This window comes from Mobula hypostoma, chromosome X2, assembly GCF_963921235.1.
Source record: "Mobula hypostoma chromosome X2, sMobHyp1.1, whole genome shotgun sequence".
NCBI lineage: Eukaryota > Metazoa > Chordata > Chondrichthyes > Myliobatiformes > Myliobatidae > Mobula > Mobula hypostoma.
In genome coordinates this window covers 34,100,072-34,126,236 of record NC_086129.1, presented here as the reverse complement: position 1 = coordinate 34,126,236, position 26,165 = coordinate 34,100,072, and the positions used below count along the sequence as shown (strand labels likewise).

The following is a 26,165-nucleotide window of genomic DNA, read 5'->3' as shown; positions in this document are numbered from 1 at the left end:
GGTGCAATAAAACAGCTGTAAATCCATTCTAATTTTTAAAATTGCCATTGATCTGTTTGGAGGTTGTGCTATCAATAGGAGTTCACTTATTCACCAAGAGCAACACACGCAAAATGCTGGAAGAAAAATCAGCAGGTCAGGCAGCATCTATGGAGATGAATTAACAGTCAACATTTCTGGCTGAGACCCTTCATCGGGCTGCTGTTGAAGGGTTTTGGTCTGAAATGCCGGCTGTTCATTTCCCTGCCTGGCCTGTTGATTTCCTCCACCATTTTGTGTGTGTTGCACAAGGTTTCCAACATCTGCAGAATCTTTTGTGTCTATTTATTCACCATGCAAGATCACTGCAACAATATCTGGCACTCATAAGCCCATGAGTGTCAAAGATGCTGTAACAAGAGAGAATGTAATCAGTGTTGGGGATGATGGCCAGGCTGGCCTATGGACCATTGTTAAGTTATAATCATTGGACTCCTAATAAAGTGTGTGCTGGTGTTAACTTTTAGAGGTCTCCTAAAAGGGATTAGTTTGCCATCACAAATTATGGAGATAGAGCAGCGGATGTAGTGTATATGTATTTCAGTAAGGCATTTGATAAGGTTCCCCATGCAAGGCTCATTCAAAAATTAAGGAGGCACGGGATTCAAGGAAACTTTACTTCGAGAATCCAGAATTGGCTTGCGCACGGAAGGCAAAGGGTGGGTGGTTGTAGATGGTTCGTATTCTACATGGAGGATGGTGACCGTTGGTGTTGCGCAGGGATCTGTTCTGGGATCCCTCCTCTTTGTGATGTTTGTAAATGACCTGGATGAAGAAGTAGAAGGGTGGGTTAGTAAGTTTGCTGATGACACAAAGGTTGGGGGTGTTGTGGATAGTGTGGAGGGTTGGCAGAAGTTATAGCGGGCCATCGATAGGATGCAGAACTGGGCTGAGAAGTGGCAGATGGAGTTCAATCCAGATAAGTGTGAAGTGGTTCATTTTGATAGGTCAAATATGAAGACAGAATATAGTATTAATAGTAAGACTCTTGGCAGTGTGGGGGATCCGAGAGATCTTGGGGTCTGTCGATAAGACACTCAAAGCTGCTGTGCAAGTTGACAGTGTTGTTAAGAAAGTGTATGGTGTGGTGGCCTTCATCAACCATGTTCAAGAGCCGTGAGGTAATGTTGCAGCTATACAAGACCTTGGTCAGACCCCACCTGGAGTACTGTGTTCAGTTCTGTCACCTCACTACAGGAAGGATGTAGATACTATAGAGAGAATGCAGAGGAGATTTATAAGGATGTTGCCTGGATTGGAGAGCATGCCTTATGAGAATAGGTTGAGTGAACTCGGCCTTTTCTCCTTGAAGCGATGCAGAATGAGAGGTAGTCTGACAGAGGTGTATAAGATGATGAGAGGCATTGATCGTGTGGATAGTCAGAGGCTTTTTCCCAGGGCTGAAATGGTTAATACGAGGAGACATAGTTTTAAGGTGCTTGGAAGTAGGTACGAGGGGGATGTCAGAGGTAAGTTTTTCACACAGAGAGTGGTGGGTGCATGGAATGCACTGCTGGTGACAGTGGTAGAGGTGGATACAACAGGGTCTTTTAAGAAAGTCTTGGATAGGTACATGGAGCTTAAAAATAGAGTGCAATGTGGTAGGGTAATTCTAGGCATTTTCTACAGTAGGTTACATGGTCAGCACAACATTGTGGGTTGAAGGGCCTGTAATGTGCTGTAGATTTCTATGTTCTATGTTCTATAGAGTGTTAGTTGAAAATTCTCTTGTATCTGGAATATTTTCAGAACTAGTTTATTTGATAAAGTTATCTGTTGATTTGCTAGGCTCTGAAGTCTATATGGAACGCAATATGTTGGTTTCAACATCTTTGATACGCTAAATATTTCTAGGCGTAATTCTACACACCAGTTATTCCTGTCACAATGTAGTAGTACCATTATTAAAAGTGTAATATTCTTGTTCTTTTGTTGTATATAGCTAGTTGTATTTCAATTACTTGGAGTTATTTACTGAAATAGTTTGAATCTCCATCATATTTTGGATAACAAATGATGCTTAAGTTTGCCTTCTGTCCATTTTTTTCCACAGGTTAGTCTCACTCTAATGGCCAAGAAGAACTGCCGAATAAAGAATTTGGATGCTGTTGAGACTTTGGGCTCCATCTCTGCCATTTGCTTTGATAACTTAGAATTGAAAGACTGTGGCACATTTGTGGTTTGATAATCAAGACTACACAGCAGATACCAGTGAAGGTCAGGCAGGTATCGGAGGCATGTGATTGAATCTGTCTTTATATTGATAGAATTATACTGAATCTGATCCAACATCCCAACACTCTAATTAGATTATGTATGTGATTAATTTTATTTACATTAGTTTTGATAAGTAAACAATCACCCAAAGATGCCCTTAGGATAATCAATTACATAATTTCAAGCATGAAGAGGAATTTGTATTTTGAGTGTAATCTTTTGCAAAGTACACTGGAACTCCAATATAATGCAGTGTTATGGGACAAGTTTCAAAGGTTCATTTATTATCAAAGTATACAACTCTGAAATTTTTACCACCCCTTTTGTAAATGATGCTAATATTTATGTAATTTGAACATTTTTTAATGTAGCACAGTAGATGCTCAGGCTGTTTGAACAGATTTTTCCAGTATCCACCCACCCTCACTCATTGCCGTATCCCAGAAATACAATCTAAAGCAGGGGTTCCCGAACCTGGGGTCCAAAGACCCCTCAGTTAATGGTAGGGGGTCCATGGAGTAAAAAAGATTAGGAACCTCTGAAAGGATTGTTTATCCTTTTCCAGTATCTGTTGCTTCTTCCTCAGAGGTACCATTGTCTTAGAGATTTCCATAAACAAAGGTCTGTTACATTCTGCTGGGAACATCATTACTCCCCTGTAACCTTGCCATAAAAATGAACATTGTCTTGGGGGATTTGATAATACAGTATTTCTGAAGCAGTGATTTATCAGTGGGGTATAGATCATTTGCAGAATGGGTGAGAGAAATGGCAGATGGAGTCTAATCCTATCAAAGGTGAGTTTTTGCACCTTAGGAGCTCAAATGTCAAGGGACAGTAATGGCAGGATCCTTAACAGTGTTGATCTACGCATGGAGGAATTTTGAGGTCTAGGTCCATAGGTCCTTGAAAATAGCTACACAGCCGATAGATAAAGAAGTTGTGTGGCATGCTTGCGCTATTAATCGAGGCACTGCACTCAAGAATCAGGAAGTTATGTTGCAGCTTTATAAGACTCTGGTTAGGCTGCATCTGGAGTATCGTATTCAGATCTGGTTACCTCTTTATAGTACAGACGTGCAGGCTTAGGAGAAGGTGCAGAGGAGGTTTACTAGAATGCTGCCTGGAGAGGTTGGACAAACTAGGGTTGTTTTCTCTGGAATGGTGGAGGCTGAGGGGGGACCTGATAAAAGTTTATAAAATTATGAAAAGTATAGATCGACAGCCTCTATCATTTTCCAAGGTCAATGTCTAAAACCAGAGGGCAAGTAGTTCAGGTGAGACATGTAAATTCAAAGGAGATGTGCAGGGCAGGTTCTTTTGCAGAGTGGTGGGTGCCTGGAGTGATGGCGGTTGCAAATATGATAGAGGTGTTGAAAATGCTCTGTGATAGGCACATGAATGTGCAGGGAAGTGAGGGATATTATCTGACATTGTTTGTTTATTTTTTTATTTAGCAATACAACATGGAGTAGGCCCTCCCAGCCCTTCAAGCCACGCCATCCAGCATCCCCGACAAACCTGATTAACTCTAACCTAACCACAGGACAATTTACAATGACCATTTAACCTACCCGGTATGTCTTTGGACTGTGAGAAAAAAAATTACAAGATGTTTAGTGCAAGTGTTTCATTCATTGTTACAAAAATTGACCATCAGCCTGAAGAATTTGGTCTGATTTATTGAGTAATATTTCTACCTTAAATCATGAGTAATATTTATCTGTTCTTGTTGGCCATTTCAGCCCCTTATAAAACACTGAATCTATAATACATTGCAATGGGAATATTTTGCTATGAAGCTCATATTTGTAACTGATCAATTGTACAGAGAAGCAATCTGCTATCACTTATAGCGGTGAGGTGTGAAATAAGGGTGAGGTGCAGACTCCCAAGTAGGAAGTGGAGTCCTTTGAAATTAGTGCTTGTTCTATTTAAGCATCAGTGATGCCAAAATTAATCAGCTTACTTGGCAAACTCACAGTTTCAGTGCTGAAAGTGATGATAATCTACATATTCTGAAAATTAATTTATAACAAATAGAAATGTGTGTTATTTCTTGTTCATGAAGTTGCTGCCTGAACTGCAAATTAAATTTCTACTCACTATGAAAGCTCCAACAATTTTCAGGCTGGAATATATCTTTCAAACCATACCCATGGCCCAGTAGTTGGTGCAGGTTTTATTTCATTATGCGTTTTATTTCTGTATTTTATTGTAAAGGAAGTACAACTTCTGGCATCTTTGCGGTAGTTTTAATGGAAGAAACCATTTCAGATCAATCATAGACAGAATTGGCATCAAACTAAAAGAGAAGCCTTCAGATCAGGTGACTGAGTTCCTGGTCAATCAAGTAGGCTTCAACAGCATGTTAAAAGAAGGCAAGATATAGAAGTGCAGGGTTTGGGTTGAGGATTCTAGAATAAGGGACTGAGCTGGATGAAAGCAAAGCCACTAGTGATGTGGTGAAGGAAGTGAAGATTCCACCTGTAAAACAGAATGGAAAAACAAATTTGCAGTACTTGAGTTCAGAGGAATTAGAAACATTGGGACCTCAGAGACATTTGAAGAGATTTGAAACTGAGCTGGTGAACGTAGAGCTGGAACAAGAGATATAAGATGAATAGGATCGGTCAAGGTAGGAAAGAGGAGGGCATATTTCCCTTGGACCCTGCAGAGGCAAGTGCAGAAATTGCAGGGGCCCTAGCAGAGATATTTAAACCATCCTTTGTAACGTGAGGTACTAGAGGGTTGGAGGATAGCCACTGTTGTTCCGCTGTTTAAAAAAGGATCTAAAAATAAACCAAGAAATTATAGGCTGGTGAGCCTGACATCAGTAGTGGGAAAGTTATTGGAATGTATTCTAAAGGACCGGCTATATGATTATTTGGATAGACATGGACTGATTAGGGATAGTCAGCATGGTAGGTCATGTCAAACCAATTTTATAGAGTTTTTTGAGGAAATAACCAGGAAAGTTGATAAAGGCAGGGCAGTGGACATTGTCTACATGGATTTCAGCAAGGCATTTGACAAGATCCCGCATGGGGGGTTGGTCAAGAAGGTTCAGTTTGCTTGACATTCAAGATGAGGTAGTAAATTGGATTAGACATTGGCTTTGTGGGAGTGGTAGTAGATGGTTGCCTCTCTGACTGGAGGCCTGTGATTAGTGGAGCACCACGGGAATCGGTGCTGGGTCTGTTGTTGTTTGTCATCTGTATCAATGATCTGGATGATAACCGAATCAACAGACTTGCGGATGACACCGAGATTGGGTGTGTAGTGGGCAGTGAGGAAAGTTATGAAAGCTTGCAGTGAGTACTGGACCAACTGGAAAAATGGTCTGAAAAATGGCAGATGGAATTTCATGCAGACAAGTGTGTGGTGTTGCACTTTTGTAGGACCAACTAGGGCAGGTCTTACACTGTGAATGGTAGCGGAGTGAGGAGTGCGGTAGAACAAAGGGATCTGGGAATAATTCATTGAAAGTGGTGGCACTGGTAGGGTTGTGAAAAAAGTATTTGGCACATTGGCCTTCATAAATCAAAATACTGAGTACAGGAGATGGTTTGTTACCTTGAAGTTGTATAAGGCATTGGTGAGGCCTAATTTGGAGTATTGTGTGCAGTTTTGGTCACCTACCTACAGGAAAGATGTTAATAAGATTGAAAAATGGAAAAGGGTGAATAGAGGACTGAAGGTGTTATATTTGGAAACTCACAGTATATGAAATAGGGTAGATACATTTGTTTCACAGTTGCAGATTGGTATGTATGATGTTGTGAGCATCACTGAATCATGGCTGAAGGAGGATTACAACTGGGAGCTTTATGTGCAAGGATAAACATTGTCTCAAAAGGACAGGCAGGAAGGCAGAGGGTTTGTTGGTTAAAAAAAATGAAATCAAATCTTTAGAAAGAGGTGACATAGGGTCAGAAGGTGTTGAATCATTGTCGATAGAGCTAAGGAACTACAAGGGTAAAAAGACCCTGATGGGAGTTGTATACAGACCCCAAACAATAGTAAGGATGTGGTCTACAAATTACAATGGGCGATAGAAAATGCATGCCAAAAAGGGCAAAGTTACAATAGTCATGGGGATTTCAATATGCAGGTAGATTGGGAAAATTGAGTTGGTGCAGGATTCCAAGAGGGGGAATTTCTAGATTGCCTACAAGATGGCTTTTTAGAGCAGCTCGTAGTTGAGCCCACTAGGGGATAAGCTATTCTGGATTGGGTGTTGCGCAGTGAACCAGAACTGATTAGAGAATTTAAAGTAAAAGAATGCTTCGGGGCAAGTGATCATAATATGATCAAATTCACCCTGAAATTGGAGAAGGAGAATCTGAAGTCAGATATATTAGTATTAGAGTGGAGAAAAGGGAATTACAGAGGCATGAGAGAGGAGTTGGCCAGAATTCATTGGAAAAGGACATGGCAGGGATGTTGGCAGAGCAGTAATGGCTGGAATATCTGGAAGCAATTTGGAAGGCACAGGATACTGTATATACATCACAAAGGGGAAGAAGTACTCTAAAGGAAAGATGACACAACCGTGACAAACAAGAGAAGTCAAAGCCAATATAAAAGCCAAAAAGATAACATATAATAGAGCAAAAATAGTGGGAAGTTAGAGGATTGGGAAGCTTTTAAAAACCGACAGAAGGCAACTAAAACGTCATTCAGAAGGTACAGATGGAATATGAAAGAGAGCTAGCCACGAATATTAAAGAGGATGACAAAAGAGCGAGGCGAGGGTGGATATTAGACTGCTGGAAAACAAAGCTGGAGGGGTAGTAATCGGGGACACGGAAATGGTGGATAAGTATTTTGCATTAGTCTTTACTATATAAGACACTAGCAGTATGGTGGAAGTTCCAGGTGTCAGGGTGTATGAAGTGTGTGAAGTTACCATAACTAGAGAGAAAGTTCTTGGGAAACTGAAAGGTCTGAATATAGACAAGCCACGTGGACCAGATGGTGTACACTCCAGTGTTCTAAAAGACATGGCTGAAGAGATTTGGAAGTATTAGTGATGGTCTTTCAAGAATCACTAGGTTCTGGAATGGTTTCGGAAGACTGGAAAATGGCAAATGTCACACCACTCTTCAAGAAGGGAGAGAGGCAGAAGAAAGGAAAAAAAAAGGATCGCCCCTCCCCCTCCCACTTTCAAATCTCTTATTATCTCTTCTTTCAGTTAGTCCTGACAAAAGGTCTCGGCCCGAAATGTCGACTGTACCGCTTCCTAGAGATGCTGCCTGGCCTGCTGTGTTCACCAGCAACTGTTTTGTGTGTTAACTGATATCTGGAATGGGCCTATGGCCCATTGCAGGAAGATTAGATAGATTTGATATTTGAATACTGGAGTTTAATGAGGTGGGAAGGAACTTGATAGAAACAAAAATATTCTCAGGGCCCTTGACAAGGTGGATGTTTCCTCATGTGGAAGAACCAAGAACTTGTGTTTGCTCATTTAAGACAGCGATGAGGCAGTATACTTTTTTTCCTAAGGGCTGTGAGTCTTTGGCACCATCTTCCTCAAGGTGCAGTGAAAGTGAAATCTGAAGTCAAAAGAGGCTTTAGATAGATCCTTGTTAAGTAAAAGAATTAAGGGCCTTGGCAGATGGATAGGAATATGGAGTTGAGTTTACAGGTAGATCATCCATGGTCTTACTGAATGGGTTAGTAGGGTTGATGGGCAGAGTGGTCTACTCCTGATACTAATTCAGATGTTTTGATGTGCATATGTTCATAGCATTAATTTGTTCATCTGCTGCATAATAAAAAGAGAGCAGATAAATGGGGAAAAAAAACTACTAAATATATGAGTAACATGTATTTATTTATAGTTCAGAGCTATGACCAAACATTGCAAATGTGGACAGCTCTTGCCAAGATTATTGCTCTCTGTATTCGTGAAGAATTCAAAGCAGCACAGGATGATGTCCTAATTCTGAAGGTAGCACAGAGTCAATTATTTTATTTTCAAGAAACTTTACAATAAAATTCAAATGTACAGTAGATGGATGTGAGAGGCCACAGAGGATCACAGGAAAATTGTGGGAAAGGAAGTGTCACTGTTTTATGTCAATAAGAGGGAAAGCACCACAGTATCTTCATCCAGCACAACCTCAAGTGTTCAGTTGCCTCCCTATCCAGCATAGCATTCAAAAGTAAATTATTTGTTGCAATTTTAAAAATCTAGATCATAAATTAATACTTTAGCTTATTTAGCATGTCTCCTATGCTGTTGTTATACATATCTAAGATTTTAGTCCAGCTTACTGCTTCAATGTCTGAAATTCTATCACACTAAACTAAAGGCTTTGTTTAACCAGAATTTGTTAAATAACCTGACCTTACCTTGGCCAATTAATCTGAATCCACCAGTTTGTTTCTTCATTAAGTTTTATTTGTTACTTTGTCACCTTTACACCACTTTTTGCTGATGTCCTCATGTTCCTCCACACATTGTCTCCCCTAACTCCCACTAATATCGCGGGCCAATTACTTTTTACTTTCCTGCTAATCATCTCTTCAAGCAAATCTGTAGCCGATCCTTGCATGCAATCTGCTCTAAAAGACAGTTCCTCTTTCCTTCATGTTCTGTACTCAACAACAGGTTTTGTTCCATGAAGCATAAAAACATTTATCCTTGTGCATAATAGATTTGCACATTTTGATTTGGAGCCCTATGTCTTTTTTTGCCATTTCCATTAATGGCTGAATGTTCTTCGGTCCACCCTTAATATTTTGGCCAATCCTTGAGTTTTGGCCACAAGCCCTGTTGAATTTGACCAACAGGCTGGAAAGCACCAGCACAATCTCTTCCAGGCTTCCACTTTTGTAATTTCGTTGTTATGTTCAGCATTCTGAGGGCATTATATGTCATACTCCATTAATAGTGGCTTTATAGCTCATTAGTAGTTTAACCTTTAAGCAGAGTCTCTTAAATACAATCAATAATTGAATGAATGGGCAGTGGACAATCAGTCTTACTGTGCAGCAGATCAACTATCGGTATATCTCTGATTAATGATGACAATATTTCTATTAAGGATATTAATTAACCTAAATGTTACTTTGTTTTTTTTTGTGAATGCAGAGAGAAGTGGTTGAAGATTCCTTAGAAAGTGCCTTTCTGAAGTTTTGAGAAACTGTATTTGGTAATGTGATGGAATACAGAAATGAAAATATTTGAGAAACTATTCAATTCTACCAACAAGTTTCAGGTACTGGACAAGTTGAAAAGCGTAGTAGGATTTTAAGTTTCCAGATAGCACACAGAATATTCTGTACATAGTTCAGTTAAGGAGCAAAAACATTTGACCAACCATCAATCTGTCTGTGCTTACTAAGATTATAAAGAAAGAAAAGACCTTCATTTAACTATTGTTTTTCGCTGTGTGTGAACGTCTCAAAGATTTTCACATCCAGTGAAATACTTTGACTTGAAGGACCCATCAAGGGCCTAGAAATGAGCCATTTTGCTGATGTCAGTTGCATACAGTCAGTTTTATTCTTGCTGCACTCAAATGAATATAAAAGTGGATGGAGAATGCTGGACCTACACTGAAAGTGGCGACACAAGTAGATAAATTGGTAACGATGCTGTATGTGATGACATGCTTGTAAGAAGTCATGCTGCAGCTTTATAAATCATTAACCGGACCATACTTGGAGAATTGCATGCAATTCTGATTGTCCAGTTTTTGGAAGGATGTGGAAACTGTGGAGAGGGTGCTGAAGATGTTTATCGGAATACTGCTGGGATGAAAATGTATGAGCTGTAAGGAAAGGTTGGATAAACTTGTGCTGTTCTCTCTAGCGCATTGGAGGTTGAGGGGAGATCTGATAGAACTCTTTAAAATTATGAGAGGCATAGATAAGGTTGATAGTCAGAATCCTTTCCCCAAGGTAGAAATATGAGGGAGAAACTTAATGGTGATATGAGAGGCACATTTTCTATACAGCAAATAGTAGGTGTCCAGAATAGGTTATTTGGGTTAGTCATGGAAGCAGACAGTCTGGTGATGCCTAAGGGGATTTTAGATATACACATGAAAATGAAGGGAATGGACAGCTATGAACGATACACAGGAGCAGGACATTTGGTATAACTTGACATCAAGATCAGCGCAACATCTTGGGCTGAATGGCCTGTCCTGTGTAATAGTATTCTATGTTCTATTTCACATGTTCTTTTTTTAATGCAAGTTTAATTCACTTAATTATCATTCATGTATATTTGAGAGCATATACACTGCATTGACAGTGTAAAAATATAACAAGAGAAATAGGAAATATGAGAGACATTTTCAGTGATGGTGAGGCATTCACAAATCCTCCTCTCTATTTCTGTTTGTAAGGCAAGCAAACAGGATAAAGGTTCGAATGAAGTATCCTTAACTGCTGGCAAATAATAATCATCTCATTGAAATAATGATACAGCAATGTATTCAAAGTCATACTGCATATTGCACATAATTCTTAAAAGTATATCAAATGAACAATATTTATTAGAGGCTAAATGTGAGTTGCACTGTAGAATGTTTCCTTGCTGAGCCTGGCCTCACTGTGAATTTGCTGTCTAAGAAAATAGATGTTGAGATTTTGCAACAAGTTCCATTTTGTGGGTAGAGATTTATTAGGACTGTAGGTTTGATGGATGACCAAAAAAAAAAATTTGGTTAACTACGGACAAGTTATACACTCATAATTTTTTTTATGCCCAGAAATCTGCAGTATTGATTTGAACTGATCTACATAGAGGCAGGTTTCTGAAGGCATGTCATTTTGTATCTCATACCTGCCACAGAGATGACAACAACCATGGTTATTGTGGGAAAAGTAATATTTTTAAGATCACCAAGAAAATGATCACACAACTTGCTAGTGCTGGAATATTTGGGATAACCTCATACTGTTTTAAAAATGAGACGTTTGCACTTTTCCAATGTTAACATAAAAATTCTAAGCTTTGTGTTGAATGTGATAGAACCATAGAACATTACAGCACAGAAACAGGACTTTTAGCCCTTCTTTGCTGTGCCGAACCATTTTTCTGCCCAGTCCCACTGACCTGCACCTGGACCATAACCTTCCATACACCTCTCATCCATGTACCTGTCCAAGTTTTTCTTAAATGTTAAAAGTGAGCCCGCACTTACCACTTCATCTGGCAGCTCATTCCACACTCCCACCACTCTCTGTGTGAAGAAGCACCCCCCTAATGTTCCCTTTAAACTTTTCCCCCTTCACCCTTAATCCATGTCCTCTGGTTTTTTTCCTTCCCTTGCCTCAGTGGAAAAAGCCTGCTTGCGTTCACTCTACCTATACCCATCATAATTTTATATACCTCTATCAAATCTCCCCTCATTCTTCTACGCTCCAGGGAATGACGTCCTAACCTATTCAACCTTTCTCTGTAACTGAGTTTCTCAAGTCCCAGCAACATCCTTGTAAACCTTCTCTGCACTCTTTCAACCTTATTAATATCCTTCCTGTAATTTGGTGACCAAAACTGTACACAATTCTCCAAATTCGGCCTCACCAATGCCTTGTACAACCTCAGCATAACATTCCAGCTCTTATACTCAATACTTTGTTTAATAAAGGCCAATGTACCAAAAGCTCTCTTTACGACCCTATCTACCTGTGACGCCACTTTTAGGGAATTTTGTATCTGTATTCCCAGATCCCTCTGTTCTACTGCACTCCTCAGTGCCCTGCCATTTACCTTGTATGTTCTACCTTGGTTTGTCCTTCCAAAGTGCAATACCTCACACTTGTCTGTATTAAGCTCCATCTGCCATTTTTCAGCCCATTTTTCCAGCTGGTCCAAATCCCTCTGCAAGCTTTTAAAACCTTCCTCACTGTCTACTACACCTCCAATCTTTGTATCATCAGCAAATTTGCTGATCCAGTTTACCACATTATCATGCAGATCATTGATATAGATGATAAATAACAATGGACCCAGCACTGATCCCTGTGGCACACCACTAGTCACAGGCCTCCACTCAGAAAAGCAATTCTCCACTACCACTCTCTGGCTTCTTCCATTGAGCCAATGTCTAATCCAACTTATTACCTCTCCATGTATACCTAGCGACTGAATCTTCCTAACTAACCTCCCATGCGGGACCTTGTCAAAGGCCTTACTGAAGTCCATGTAGACAACATCCACTGCCTTCCCTTCATCCACTTTCCTGGTAACCTCCTCGAAAAACTCTAATAGATTTGTTAAAAATGACCTACCACACACAAAGCCATGTTGATTCTCCCTAATAAGTCCCATCTATCCAAATGCTTGTAGATCCTATCTCTTAGTACTCCTTCCAATAATTTACCTACTACCAACGTCAAATTTACCAGCCTATAACTTCCTGAATTACTTTTAGAGCCCTTTTTAAACAACGGAACAACATGAGCTACCCTCCAATCCTCTGGCACCTCACCCGTAGGTACCGACATTTTAACTATATCTGCAAGGGCCCCTGCAATTTCAACACTAGTCTCCTTCAAGGTCCGAGGGAATACCCTGTCAGGTCCTGGGGATTCATCTACTCCGATTTGCCTCAAGATAGCAAGCACCTTCTCCTCTTCAATCTGTATAGGTTCCATGACCTCACTACTTGTTTGCCTTATTTCCATAGACTCCATGCCAGTTTCCTTTGTAAATACAGGCGCAAAAAAACCATTTAAGATCTCCCCCATTTCTTTTGGTTCCATACATAGCCGACCACTCTGATCTTCAAGAGGACCAATTTTATCCCTTACTATCCTTTTGCTCTTAATATACCTATAGAAGTTCTTTGGATTATCTTTGGTAGTATGATATTAAGCTGCCTGTTGGAACATTTTAGATAAACTCAAAATCAAATACTATACACCTCATTTTCTGAGGTTATGTCACTGGTGGGATTTGCTACAGGTAGTGTGTCATGCTTAAATGGAAGAGTTGTGCTCATACTGAATTAGATCTCTAGGCCTTATTGCAATGTTGTGCACAATGGTGACCTATAGTTAATAAATGACATACTATGCAAGGCATGCTAGTGCAGCGGTTAGTGCCCATGCCTTTTAACTCCATTGACCCTAGTTCAGTCTTGAACCTTGGTGAAGTTTAAATATTATAACCATATAACAATTATAGCATGGAAACAGGCCATCTCGGCCCTTCTAGTCCATGCTGAATTCCAGGATTCCAGGATTTTGTCACTGCAGGTATGGCCGTGGCGGTCATTACTGGAGCTTGGGGCTGGATCAAAGCAGCGGGGCCCAGGCTTGAGAGCAAAAAACAAACTGATATTTGGCCATTGCTGGAGCTAACTTGGGACCAGATCGAAGCAGCAGGGCCGGGGGTCAAGAGTGAGAAACGAACCATGTTTGGCCAGTTAAAGTGCCGAGCCAGATAAAAAGATCAAGGCGTCAAGGCCGAGGGTGAAGGACAAACCAGCGTTCAGCTCACTACTCCATGAGGTTTACACAGCTCAGCACTGAATTGGCTCCGTGGCTGTGGCCTGCAGACCTTGGCCTCCTGAACCGGCTGCAAAGCTAAACTGACTACAACTGCGGACTCACTTTAGGGGACTCTGCGGTTCTGTATGTTATTTGTTTACTTTTTTTATTGTTTACACAATTTGTTCATTATTATGCACCTTGGATGCTTGATGGTCTTTGTTGTGTTCGGTATTTTAATCATTTCTATTATATTTCTTTGTCTTGTGGCTGTCTCCAAGAAGACAAATCTCAAAGTTGTATATAGCATACATACTTTGGTAATAAATGTACTTTGAACTAGGGATTTCTAACTATGGCAATCTCTAAAGATTTGGAGTAGATTTGACTTCCTTTTCTCTAAATTGTATTATGTATTTGAGTTCTCAGCAATCTTGATGCCCTGTTGCCAAAAAAAACAAAGTGTTTGAGTTGAAAGGCAGAAAATCACTGATTGCATTATTTACTGAACATACTGAAATTAATAAAGGACGTGCGAGATTTGTAGTAGTTTATTAGCTACTATGAGGAAAAATAGACTAAATTTATTATCCAGGTTAACCTAGGGTTAAATTTACAAATGGCCTTTTCCTTTTAAGATGTGAAATGTTCCAAATAGGAGGTCAAAATTATCATTAATTGATTCAAGTTCCCAATGTCTGGAGAACTGATAAAAGAAAAACAGAAAATTTTGGGAACACACTGCAGGTCAGGCAGCATCTTTGGAAAGAGAGACATAATTAAAATTTCATTTGATGGTCATGAACATGGGAAAAGTGATGCCCTTTGAACTGAAAAGTCAACTTTCCACAAGGCTGCCTTACCTACCTGTATGAGCAGCACTTGCATGAGATTTTGGATAAGTTTGTCCCATTGAGGCAGGGAAAGAACGGTAGGTGAAGGAACCATGGTTGACAAGAGATTAGAACATTTAGTCAAGAGGAGAACGGAAGCATACTTAAGGTTAGGAAGCAAGGATCAGACAGGGTTCTACAGAGCTATATGGTAGCCGGGAAGGAACTTAAGAAGGGACTCAGGAGAGCTAGAAGGGGACATGCTAAGGCCTTGGTGTGTAGGTTTAAGGAAAGCCCTAAGGCATTCTACATGTACCATGTACATGAAGAACTGAAGGATGACTAGAGTGAAGGTAGGACTGATTAAGGATAAAAGAAGAAATGTGCCTGGAGTTGGAGGAGAGGAGGTCCTTAATGAATACACTGCTGCAGTATTTACGAGTGAGAGGGACTTTGATGATTGTGAGGACAGTGTAGAACAGGTTCATCTGCTAAAACAGGTCAATGTTAAGAAATAGGATGTGCTGGAACTTCTGAAAAGATTAAGTTAGATAAGCCCACAAGGCTGGATGGAATATGCCCCAGGTTACTACGGGAAGCGAGGGAAGAGGCTGATGCACATTTGGTGTTTCTTTGTGTCTTCACTGGCTATAGGTATAGTACTAGAATAATACACACAAAATGCTGGAGGAACTCAGCAGGCCAGACAGCATCTATGAAGGGGAATAAGCAGTCAATGTTTCAGGTCTGAAGTTCATCAGGACTGAAGTAGTATCAGAAGATTGGAGGGTGCAAACATTATTCCATTGCCCATGAAAGGTGATATGGATAATTCTGAGAATTATAGACCAGTGAGTCTTTTTAGTTAATAGTGGGCAAACTATTGGAAATGATTCATAGAGATAGGACTTATGAGCATTTGGGGAAGCATAGACTGATGAAGAGTCTGGGCCTGAAACATCGACTGTTTAGTCATTTCTATAGATACCACCTAACCTGCTGAGTTCCTCCAGCATTTTACGTGTGTTTCTCTGGATTCCCAGCATCTGCAGAATCTCTTGTGTTTATGGACTGATTAGGGTTACTCAGCAATGCCTTTGTGTTCAGTTCTGGTCATCTCATTATAGAAAGGATACGGAAACTTTAGAGAGTGTGCAGAGGAGATTTACCAGGATGCTGCTTGGGTTAGAGGTAATGTCTTATAAGGATAAGTAGCAAGCAAGTATTTTTCTCTTTGAGGCAAATGAGGATGAGAGGTGACTTGATAGAGGTGTATGAGGCATTGATATTGTGGACAGCCAGCACTTTTCTCCTAGCACAGAAATGGCTAATACAAGAGGGCAAAATTTTAGGATGATTGGAGGAAAGTATAGGTGGTATCAGAGCTAGATTTTTTTTACCCAGAGAGTAGTGGATGCATGGAACATGCTGCCAGGTGTGGTGGTGGAAGCAGATACATTAGAACCATAGGAGACTCTTAGATAAACACATGGATGAAAGAAAAGTATAGTGCTATGTGGAAGGGAAGTGTTAGATTGATCTTAGAGTAGGTTAAAAATCAGCACAACATTGTGGGTTGAAGGGCTTGTACTGTGCCGTTCTATGTTCCATGTAGTTCTGGCCGTTTTTGTTTCTGTTTGAGATTTTAAGCATCTGCTTTTTAAAATGTTACTGTATTTCATGTAACAAGGAGTTTTATTATTATGAAGTCATGAAGTAGATGTTAAGCCCTTAAAAATGTATGTGAGCTGCTTGATTTTATAAGAGTCAGAGAACGTAAAGGCCAGCAAGTGTTTACATGTCACTCGTTTCCAACTTTGTGTTGTGGGGGAAAATTGTCAGACCATTGGAGTGAATGGAAGGTTAAGCAAAACGAAAGCACATACAAGAAACTATCCCATGTAAAGACACAAGCAAAGCTCCCCTCAGAACAAATGAAATACAATGTTTAATAAATGTTTTCAAAGTTAGTACATATACTTTGTTTAACTAATTTAAGAGAATTATTGACTATAGCAGAAAGACAGAGAGCACTATATAATCATTTGCTCATAAAGTGCTGAGATTTTTGTTGTAACTCATTGCATTATGATCTGAAGGTTTTCAAGAGTAATTTTAAGAGTTTGCATTACTGCATTGATTTGAATAATTTACATCAGTACTGTAAAATTTTATGTGGGAGGAAGCTGTCTCCTGTCAGTATAAATAAATGTGTAATATATTGTCAGCTGCATGATGTATTCTGCTTTTGATATTGTATTTCATTAACATCAGACCAATACATTAGAATAGTCAGTTCCAAAAGCAGCAATAGATGCCTCTTTTGTCACTGATGTGTTGATGTGGGGCACAGCCAAGTTGGTCACAGAAGGAGAAATAGGCAGTTTAAATGGAGCAGATATGTGGACGAAAATTCAGCACTATGATTGTACCTGGTAGGAATGGTGGTCAAGACACTAAGGTTAGGGATCAAACAAATTGTTCCAAGCATTTACTTGTGGGGAATTTTGTTCATTCGGTCTTGGGTGCCAGCTATGTCTGAAGCATTGGAGTGGATCAGAAAGGTTAAGGCATAGCTTTGTGTCATTCCTATACTTGTCAATTCTTGTGACTTTGAATGTTGAAGGGTAATATGTTGATAACATATAGAAAGGCCAAGCCATGTCATTGGGCCAGTCCAAGGCTAAGGGTGCAGGGGTGGGAACAGAAAACGTTTTTCAAGCTGCAATTTAATTAGTCAGAGCGTCAGACTGGCCAGTTGAATGATGAAAGCAAGGTATTGGAGGCATTGGCAAGATCAATTAGATTTAAGACTGTAGATTTGTTGAGAAGAATTATAAGAAAAAGTTCCACAGCATAAGTTGCAAAGAATGTCATTTGCCATTTTGAAGGTTATTTCAGTACTGTTGTAGAGTTTAAGTATTTCAATTCCTGTAAAGTGTCTGTATTTATCACCATTTTAGAAGTTCATCAAAGTTAAACAAAGCTTGGAGATGATAGGTTCAGAGCCTTGGGCTCTCCCCCTCAATAAAATGATCAGCAGCTAAAGCTTTAGTGGTGTGTGAAACTGGGTTACTAAACACTCCCACTGCTTAAATTATTTGGCAAAAGGTATTGCAAACCTGTGCCTGGAGTAAAAAATACATGGTGGCTTTATTACAAATTCTTTTCTATCAGAGTATTCATCAAACACCTGTCAAGGCCGATTTGTCCAAAAATATTTTACAATTACCACATTGTGGCTCTTGTTCATAGACAGGGAAAAGTATGCATTTGTGAAATATAATTTCAGCCATATCATCATCTATAGGAATATCTACAGAAGCTCTGATTGAAGAGCTTGTTTCTTATGATCTAGACTTAGCATTTGAAAACATTTGGAAAACCCATCGGTGCATACAAATGAACTTGCACCCTAACTTCACTGGTGAAAGCTTGAGAACAAACGTGAATAATGTAAATCGAAAACTAATACATATTCAGTTTCTGAATTACATCAGATAATATGGGTATAAAATCAAAATGTTGTTAATTTGATCATTCTAAATTTAGCAATTTTTAAAATGTTTTTAATTTGGTTCAGAATATTCTAAATTAATGAAATCAAAGAAACATCAATGTATGAAATACTGGATATCCTTAAATTAGCATCAAATTTTTAACCGTTCTTACTTAATTATGCCTTTTTGTTCCCTCCAGGTAATTTATAATCTCCAATAATCCCCCAATCATCGCAATGGCTATAGCAAAAAGTACTGGTGGTATCTCAGCTGATAATGAGACAGTGGAAGATAATGCAAAACGCCTTGATGTCATTCAAGTGAATAAAAGTTTTAATTGAGGTAATCTGTGTTACGACAGATTTTTCCTTATTGAGATTTAGTTGAGCAGAAATTGTACTGAGGTCAATGTGCAGATCACTCATTTCACACATCTGAATGCATATTTTTGTACTTCTAGCTAATTCTGTGCTAAAACCTTGTATTGGAATAGAGGATAATACCAGTAAAGGAGGACTGATGGACATAGACCCACAACATTATATATGCAGGTGTCTAATCTGAACTCTGTTGACACAACTCCCTGTTAGGAGTGCAGCACAGTGGATCTGACAGCTGGATCTGCATATTTCCACTGATGAGAGGGAAGAATTACAAGGTTGTTTGGTGTTCAGTGGCTCAGCTGATGTTGTGTATTGTGGAAATTGCCCCGTGGTCACCTGGGTGTCCCCAGGAATGTGAGTTTCCTTCCACATTCCAAAGACGTGCTGTTTGGTTGGTTGGTTAATTGGCCATTATAAATTGCCCTTAGCATGTACGTTAGTGGGAGAGTCTTTGGGGAGTTGAGGGGAATGTGGGAAGAAAAAATGGGACTGGTGTAGGATTAGTGTAAATGAGTGCTTAATGGTTATTTTATTTAGGGTTATAACTGACTAGGCCCTTCTAGCCATTCAAGCTGTACTGCCCAGTATCCCCTGACAACCCGGATTTAACGCTAACCTAGTCATGGGACAACTTACAATGACCAATTAACCTACCCAGTACATCTTTGGACTTTTGGAGGACACTGGAGGACCCAGAAAAGACCCACACATTCCACGGGGTGTGGCATACAGAGGCTCCTTACAGAAGATGCTGGGATTGTACTCTGGCGTGAGCTATAATAGCGTAGCGCTAACCACTACTTTACCATGGCGCCCAATGGTGCTCTGTTAGTGGTACTCAGCGGGTTGAGGGCCCTTTTTTTGTACTGTACGTCTGTGACTCTTAATTGACTTGTCAGAATGTTGAAGTGCTGGTGTCAGAGCTTTTGCATTCCTGACACAGACGTTGGAAATTGACCACTCTAAGCAACATCTCTCAGGTGTCTTACAGGAAGGTCTTTTGAACAGAGGGAGAACTTCTTTAAGCCTACTTTGTGTATTTTATATAGGTTTCAAAACCAATAGATGCATTCTGAGGTGTAAGTGTATCTAATTCATAGACACAATATCAAATAACTGCAAATTGCCATTGATTTTATGCTTTGGAAATTTATGCTAAAATGCAGTATTATACAGTATAATAGTGACGTATTTCTTCTTGATATTTTTGAGTGATCCAGAGATGCCAGAGCTGCTGTTATAAATAGTTCTGAAGTTAAAGACATGATCTCAGAGTCCTTAAATTATATTTTGATGAGTCACACTGAAATTGTATTTGCCAGTACATCACCGCAGCAAAAATGAATTATTGTTGAAGCTTGTTAAAGACAGGTAACTTTCATTGAGTTGGTAAGTTAGTTTGGACCAGTGCAAGAATGTTCACTTTCAAGTCCATAGTTTGCACACCTCCTTAGGAAACAATTCATAGTGTTGGCTGCACACTGGAGAGAGCAGCAATGTTGTAGTTACCAGTTTTCAGATAAAATATCCCACAGCACTTTTTGAAGAAAGGAAAGTGGGTTTTCTGCCGCCTTGCCAAAACTGTCTTAAATTAATTGTCAAAACTATTAAATTTAGATTAGATGAACATTTCATCTCATTTCTGTTCGTGCCATTTTCACTGCATCTTGTTTGTTTTACTGTGAAGTCATGATCATGTGACAGAAGGGATATAACGGGAGGAGAAGATGGCGGCACGCCTGCGTGTGCGCAGCCCTCCGGTGAAAAATGATTTTGTATCTGTTAAATAGGGGCAGTGGACAATTCTGATTTGATGGAGAACAGAGGAACATCTGGAGAAATTTCTGAAACGCCCGTTCACTGCTGTTGTTACTGTGTGGTGGGGAATCTTTCGGAGGGTAGGCCTCAAAATCCCCAGCCTTGCCTGCTTTTGGCAACCGAGAAGGAGGTCGAATCGTTCGGACAGAGATGGCGCTCAGTACTCGGTGTTAGAGAGCTGATCAGAGCTCGAAGTTTTCGGATGACTCAGTGTCGGATTGTGGTCGGCATGGCAGGGAGAGTTATTCTTCCTTTTCCCGTCTGCGTGAGATGTGGGACATTTGAGAAACTTTGAACTTTACTGTGCTCATGGACTTCTTCATCAAGTTATGGTATTGTGCATTGTTGTAACTATATGTTATAATTATGTGGTTTTGTCAGTTTTTTCAGTCTTGGTCTGTCCTGTGTTTCTGTTCTATCACACCGGAGGAAATAATGTATCATTTCTTAACGCATGCATTACTAAATGACAATAAAAGAGGACTACGTGTCTTCATAATCTAATTCCTTCTTTTTTTCCCCTTTCATTCTTTGCTGAATGAATTTACTCCAGTGGGTAGGTAAAACTAAACTATGATCTACAGTTCGATACAAAGCCAAAGTTTTTTTTTTCTAGCTTTAGTGATCTTTTGATTCCAGTAAAATCATTGGCCATCTCTGATTCCCTCCTATGCTCACCATCCCAGCCCTGCATTACAGCCAAAGTCTGCCTCACCCATGGCAGTGGCATCACTGTTTAGGCTCATGAACATATCTGCAACATTGAAAGTTTATGAGATTGTCTGGGGGTTGGGATGAAGTTCCATTAGCAGTAGAATTACAATGGTAACACTTCACAGTGAAAGGATTTCCTGATTCCAAAGAGGAGCCAATGTTGAAACACGAGATTCTGAAGTTGCTGGAAATCTTGAACAACAGACACAAAATAATGGAGGAACGCAGCTGGTCAGGCAGTATTTACATTTCTCAGCCCAAAATGTCAACTGTTTATTTCCCTCCATAGATGCTGCCTGATGTGTTGGGTTCCTCCAAAATTTTGTGTCTGTTGCCCAACATTGAAAGCATCCTTTTAGAACAATCCCTCCAAAATTTGACCCAATATAAAACATAAGCCTGCGTAAAGGTTAGTTGAACTTTGCAAAGTTGTTAGGTTAAACTTACCTTTCAGGTTATAGCTTAAAACCCTCCAGTCTAAAACATCATAATTTACATGCTAACCCTGCATGTAACTTCCAAAATCCAAGAAAATGTTAGGTTAGAGTAGCTTCTTGACAACTTCAGAAAGCAACCAAATATGGAATATCATCCTTCAGCTTTTGTGGTTGTTCTACACATTGTAAGCACTCAGGTACAGTGAAACATTATCAAAGTAGTTGGTAACAACTAAATAATCCTAGTCACCCTTATTGCATTTTCAGATCATTTGTGGATTGAACAATCAACACACACAAATCTTTAGTTCCCAGTTATAATTTTAGCCTCACAGAAAGAATTGAATTGGCAATCATCTCTTATGGCTTACTATATTTACTGATCCAGTAAAAACTAGAGTACATTTTTAGTTGCAGTGTTTATTTTCTATAGGAGTCTTTCATCCTTCTAACTTGACCTGAAAAGTATTGCCCCTACTGTCACAATACATTTGTCATTTAGACTGAGGAATACAGAGCTTCATAATGATTCTCATCTAGAAAGTATCTGGTAATCTCATCAGATTCTTATTTGTAAAACAGGGATCCATTGTGGCAGTTACAGGAAATGGTGTCAATGCATTGGTCCTGAAGAAATCAGACATTGGATTTGCAGGCTGAGATGCAGCCGACTTTTCCGATAACTTTGCTTCAATAGTCACTGGAGTGGAGGAAGGTACAAACCACTAAAATACAGTTACAGATGTGATCAGAGTATTACCAACCTGTACAATTAATTTCTTATTGACCTAACTTTCAAACCAAGGGAGAAGAATGTGTGGGAGATGGTGGGTATCAGGAAGAAAGGTTTTAAACAACCTCTTTAAAAGATATTTAAGCGAGAGGTTTTAATTTTCAAAAGTTACTGTTAGCAACTTTGTTTCTCAGTTTAACAAATGGGGGTTTTCAGGGGTCATATTTCCTTAGGAAGCATACAGTTTCCTAGATTCTTCCCCCACTCTTCCTTGAGAGGTCCAATTCTGTAAAGATTCATAAAAAGTCTTTTACTTTCACAAATTATGAGCCACAACATTCAGGAATCTGGGATTATCCATTAACAGTAACTGACAGCTTTGCATTACAATACCCAATAAAGGTTCCTATGTTTTACACTTCTACTGTCCTCTATTCAGTAATCCCTCATTGAAAAAAGAGTCATCCCAATTATCAGAAGAACTCAGCAGGTCAAGCAGCATCTGTGATGACAAAGGAATGATCAATATTTTGTGTCAAGACCCTGTATATCAGGACAGAGTGTGCAGTGGTCAGGATTTCAGCATCCACAGACTCCTGTCCTTCCCAATTACCCACTTGAATTTCTATCCCCATGTTCAACTCTGTTTAATGCATAGTAACATCTGGATTTGCCTTATCCATTAGTATTTAATTATCATATAGACCTCTGTAAAATAAGCCTTGGCCAAAACCCCTTACCTTTGCTTCATAATTCTGTTTTTTAGTTTTCCTTGAAGTGCTCCCAGGAATTGAGAATCTCTTTACTCTCTCAGTGATTACATAATGCAATTACACAACATTGGCATGGTGGATACGTTACACAACTTGTATTTAGTGATCTAGTCTATTGATGTGAAGACAAGATCAAACCCTAACTACAGCATCTATCAAATTTACATTTGAAATAAAAGACGTATCAACAATGGAGACACTGAAACCATCAGACGATTGCAAAACAAACCATTGGTCCATTAATGCTTTGAAGAAACTGCTATCTAGACTTATAGTTTTAACTTAATTGCCCTCTGAAAGATCCCAGCAAGTTGAGGATCAATTGGCATTAACGAACAAGTTTAATAAAACTATTCAATATATGGCTTCACTAGAATGCTCTGATTTCTTGAAATTAATATTCTGCTTGCATTGACTGTCTAGCTTTCTGTCTGGACAATTAACCATGCAGAGACTGGCATATAGAGTGTTGATTCTAATATCACTATATGGACATACAATACTAGGAAAAGAGTGACAAGATTTTTGCAAGAATGACAATGAAGTCTTATGATTCCACAGTTCGACTAAGTTGATGAGGCTTAGTGCTGTGGACTTGGATTTGCTAAGAGATGTGTTGATATATATTAATTCAGGTTGTACGTAACTGATGAAAGGGATTTCATCCTTTCGAAGAATTAGATTTGAACTTAGCTGATAAAGAAATCTCAACACTAATGAAGTCAAGTATGAGGAGGGACTTCAATTAAAGTGGAATGGTCTTCATAATTGAAATACAGTGGATTCTGATTAATTGGGTCATCAGTTAAATGGGCAGCCGCTTATTTGGAGCAATTCATAAAGAACAAACACTAATCGAGAAAATAGCCTTCATTTATTTGGGACACTATGCCACTTAATTGGGACGCGAGACTGTTGTGGAACAGTTGCAGAACAGTTTTTTTAAAGTAGCATCCGTTGCATGCACTTGTTTGGCCATTAAACACTACACTGTGCTCAGAGCCAACAGTTCTTAGTGTCGGTTGTCTGTGTTCCAAAAGCAGTGATTTTTGTCACTGATAGTTGGCGAGAAACGTGCAGTAGGACAATTCAGAACTGTTTCAAACATTCAGGCTTGGAGATGCCAGAAATTGCTGGGAGTGAAAATGAGACGATTTCACTATCTCAATAAGCTAGAAACTACAAAGAATTGGAAGGTACCATCAGTCATCTTGAATGTTACAATGAAAATGAAGATTTGGAGGATGCAATCATCGAAAGCATTGTATGAAGGCAGTCCATTATCTGCACTAGGTGTCTGCGATAATTTTGTCATTTATAGTCAATCAAAAGAACACACCAGTGTACACTAGGTGAATTCCTCTGTTGATAACTATGAGGAAGTAATACAGTTTTATAATTGGTAGTGTTCCAATTTGTTCTGTATTTCATTTAAATACATTTGTTACTCAGTTAAACAGTAATTTGTCTTTTTTTACACCTTTTTAACTATTTCCATGAAACTTTGGCGAATTGGGGCAGCAACCAATTAACTGGAATCCACTGTATATCCAAGCTAAATATAGCTTGGATTTGTGGAAATATGGAAAATACTATACTAAATTTCTACATTATCCATTTAAACATTCCTTTAGTCATAAGATGATACATCACAGTAATAGGTCATTATGTTAATGCTGACCATGATGTACCTGTCTTATGTAATCCTATTTTTCAGCACTTGGTGTGTTGCCTGCTATGCCTTGGTGATTCAACTGTGTGAGAGCACCTGCCTTCCCCACCTACAGGCAGTACGGTACAGAGAGCTGTGTACTAATGTGATTTGCATATTAGTACATAAAAGTTTAATCCATTGACATATTAGTATCCAGTAGGTCATCTGATTTTTCACAATCAGAAGAAATCAATTGCCTACACCCTGACCAAGAACATGGCTGAATTGTGTCAATTTCTTGTTTATACCATTGCCAGTATACCCCTTCCCATAAGTACCATCGCCATCCTCATTGATTTGGGTACAGATATTGTAAGTAATTACTAATGATTTGAAATTGGTTTCTACTTTCCTTCTATTGTGCCCGTTTACCATCATTCACTCAATTAATGCTTAGTTTTAGTCGATCAAGAAAATAATGAGCAGCTGAAGTTTCAATCTAAATTAGATTTTTCATTTCACAAATTACATTATTGTTCAAAGATGATTAATTTATCATTATATTTAGCTCATAAAGAACTTTAATGTGAACATCAGATAAAAAGAACATTTTAGGTTTATTTTTCAAGAAGTGAGTGTCTGAGTATTGCTGGTAAGGTCAGGATTTGTTTATACACTTTAATTTCCTTTCAGACGTGTCATCGTGACCAAACAAAGTCCTTCTGGTAAAGGTCCTCCTGCAGCGTTTTTGGGCAGAGAGTTCTAGGATTTAGAACTAATGCATACTGAAAGACAATTAGGGTGCATAACAAATATTGGCCACCACATTCTGATAAGTAAAAATGACCTATTTGTCCAGTGAGTTCTTTCTTTGTGTGGGCTGAATATAATGATGAATTGATCGTCTATAGACCTCAGAAGGTTAACCCTGCATTGTAGATACATTAGAGGGAGACTGGATGGAGAGGGGTCTTTACTGTGCTCTTTTTCCTCAGTTTTTGGACACTGTGATTATTGCTGTTAGCTACTCCTGAAGAGCAACAGGAAGAGTGGTAGTTCGATAAGGATGCAAGCTACACTCTTGCCCTTATTAGTATTTACATTAAACAAGCAGAGAAAGGATGGCCGGCATTGATCCTAGGCAATACTGGGAAGAGGAGATGGTGGTAGTTTGCATTCTGCCATTTTCTGACTGGTTCTGCAGAAAGAAAGGTCAATGGCTTACCTGCGAAACTAAAAAAAAAACTGTAGTGGGAAAGATCGTGTTGTGATGCTTAAAGACAAAGTAATAATATTGCCAAAAATAAATTTCAGTGATGTCCTGAGATTTTCATCAAGAAGATCTCTTTCTTATAAAATTCAGGTAGCATTAACAATCAAGATTTTTTTGTTTTTACATATGTACCTGAAACTGTAGCGGAAAATACTTGAATCACACTTATTGCTAAGCCATTGTCCGAACAATTTGTCTCTCTGATAGATTCCATCTATTTTTCTAGCTTATGAGAAAGCTGAAAAGAATAAAATGAACGCCCATCCAAGAATTTCAAGGAGAAATTGGCTTGTAATCTTGCAACTTGCTTCTTATTCATATTTTCAAG

At 39.1% G+C, this 26,165-nt stretch overlaps 1 pseudogene; it reads left to right on the top strand.

Annotated features, from left to right (window-relative positions):
- LOC134340882 (potassium-transporting ATPase alpha chain 2-like) overlaps positions 1-26,165 on the top strand; it is a 31,944-nt pseudogene extending 5,779 nt beyond the window's left edge.